The sequence below is a fragment of the Sturnus vulgaris genome, unplaced genomic scaffold, assembly GCF_052056855.1.
Source record: "Sturnus vulgaris isolate bStuVul1 unplaced genomic scaffold, bStuVul1.hap1 Scaffold_156, whole genome shotgun sequence".
NCBI classification, from domain to species: domain Eukaryota; kingdom Metazoa; phylum Chordata; class Aves; order Passeriformes; family Sturnidae; genus Sturnus; species Sturnus vulgaris.
In genome coordinates, this window is record NW_028276073.1 from 1,608,141 (window position 1) to 1,610,640 (window position 2,500).

General features: G+C 77.2%; 1 non-coding gene across 1 annotated transcript; it reads left to right on the forward strand.

The window, feature by feature from the left end:
- Window positions 1–1,982: 1,982 nt before the first annotated feature.
- Window positions 1,983–2,135, forward strand: LOC148219115 (5.8S ribosomal RNA). Its single transcript, XR_015800052.1, has one exon. It is a non-coding gene; the product is annotated as a 5.8S ribosomal RNA (ribosomal RNA).
- The last annotated feature ends 365 nt before the right edge of the window (window positions 2,136–2,500 follow it).

The window sequence follows — 2,500 nt, forward strand, 5'->3', positions numbered from 1 at the left end:
TTCCCCGCGCCGGCGGGGCGGCCCGAGCCGCGGTGGTCCTCTCGGGCGCAGCGCCGGGCTACTGAGGGAAACCCCGGGCCCCGAGAAGGATTGCCGCGGTGATGGCAGCGGACGTCGGGCGCGCCCCCGCCGGTGGACGCTCCCCCGAGGGTGGCAGCGGGGGAGGCACCCCGGCGGGGCCATGCAGGTCGTTTCCCTCACCCCAGGGCCAGGTACCTAGCGCTTCGCGCCTCGGCGGTCTCCTGCCGGTTTCCCTCGGCGTCGTCAAACGCCTGTTGGGGGCCGAAAGGGCCGCCGAGCCGGGCGGAGGTTTAAAGACTCGGGCGGCCCGGCACGGCCCCGCCGCGGCGGCGGCGGCGGTGGCGGCGGCGGCAGCGGGTGTCGGGCGGTGGCGGCGCGGGGCGCCATCGAGGGGTGGGGAGCTACTCCCGCCGATCCCCTGCGGTGGCGTGTCCGTCGCGACCGGCCGCGCTCGCCGTCGTCGGCGTCCCGCCGCGCTTGCCCGCGCGCGGGGGCCACCCGTGCCGGGCCGGGGAAGGGGCGCCCTGCCCCCCCCCTCTCTGCGGCCCGGTCTCGGCGGAGAGGCCGCGGCGCGCGATCGGCCGCGGGGGGCCGACCCCGCTGGCCTCTGCGATGCGGGGCGACGCCGGCAGAGGGCGCGCGCTCTCTGCCTTACCTACCTCAGCTGCGGGGTTGCGGCCGCCGGGGCCCGCCGCGCTCTCTCGCTCTTTCTCCTTAGCCGCCGCCGCGGGCTCGCGGGCGGCGCCGCGTCAGGCGCGACCGCGCGCCTCTCGCCTCGACGGCCTTGTCGCCTCGAACCGCACCGCGGCGGCGCCGGCCGCCGGCCACCCCTGACTCGGAGCGCTGTCCCCGCCCGTTGGGGCGCAGCGCTCGGCCGGCTCCTCCATCGCCGGAGGTCCGGCGGGCGCGGGCGACCCCGTGCCGAGCGGCGGCGTCGCCGCTCGGCGAGTGTCCCCGCCCCCCCCGGGGGGGGGGACGGTCGGCCGCGAGGCGCCCGCCTTCACCGGCGGCCGTCCCGGCCCGGGCCCCGCCCGTCCGCTTCCCCGTCGCCCTTCCCGGCCGCGTGTGGGCCAAAAAAAAGGGGAGGCGTGCGGGGCGGCCGCGGGGGCGCTTCCCCGTCCGGTCCCCGAGTGGAAACGAGGGGAGCGGGCGGTGCCCCCCGGCTCAGCCGCCGTACGCCTGCCCGCTGGGCGCGTGCTCGCGGAAGGGCAGCTCGGCGGTGCGAAGCGGCGGCGGTCCCGGGAGTGCGGCCGCGGGTGGCGGAGGGGTTTTGCCGAGCGGCAGACCTCGGGCGCTCCGCGATGCCGGCTCGGGTCTCGGCGGCGTCCCGCCTCCGGCGCCGGTGGCGGAGCGCGGCCCGCCGGGCGTTCGCCTTCCGGCGGGCAAGCGGTCCCGCGCCAGGGGTTGCGCCGGCGGAACGGTCCCGCCGCCGCGTGGCGTTTCGGGCGACGTTCAGGGGCCGCTGGCGGGAGAGCCGGCCCCCGCGTTTTGGCGCGGCGGCGTTCCGCGAGTCGGCGGAGCGGTGAAAAGGAGAAGCCAGGGAGTGAGCCGGGAGCGGCGGGGGCCGGCGGTCGCGCCCCCCGGCCCGCGAACGCGTAGTCGTCCCGTGATCGAGAGGCCGGGCGGGCCACCGTGCCCCCCGCGGTCCGGCGCGTTGCCGCACAAGCCCCTCCGCGCGGAGGTCGGGCCGAGCCCGGGCGCCTGGGCCGCCTCCGAAGGACGGCACGCGAGGCGGCGTCTCCCCTCGCGGGGGGAGGCGGTCGGGGGCGCGGGCCCCTCCGCCTTTCTTTGGCCGACCTTCGGAGCGTTGCGCGGGGTTTCTCTTTTTTGCCCCGCGCTTTCTCCTCCTCCTCCTCCGTTTGTGTGTGCTCGTACGGTCGAAGCGGGGCGCGCGGGGGCGCGCGCGTCCCTGCAGAAACAGAAAAGGGGCCGCTTCACGCGAGCGGTCCCGAAAGCCAGACAACTCTTAGCGGTGGATCACTCGGCTCGTGCGTCGATGAAGAACGCAGCTAGCTGCGAGAATTAATGTGAATTGCAGGACACATTGATCATCGACACTTCGAACGCACTTGCGGCCCCGGGTTCCTCCCGGGGCTACGCCTGTCTGAGCGTCGCTTGACGATCAATCGCCGTCCGGGGGGGCCACCCCGGCGGCGCGGCTGGGGTTGCCTCGCAGGCCCGTTGCCCGCGGTCGACGTCGACGTCGTCGTCGTCGTCGCCGCGCAGGGCCTTCGTCCCCCTAAATGCAGACTCGGGGAGCGCTCCGTAGCTCCCCGCTCCCGGAACGAGCCGCTGGGGCGGAGCTCGTCCTTGCCGGGGCCGTGCCGCGGTGCGGTGGCGGTGGCCGGGGAGAGCGAGAGTCGGCGTCGAAGACGCCGCCGTGGGCCGTGCGAGAGAGACGAGAGAGCGAGAGGGCCGAGAGGGAGGCGAGGCGCGGGCCTCGCCCCCGGGCTCTCCCCCCCGTGCGGGCGGCTGTCTG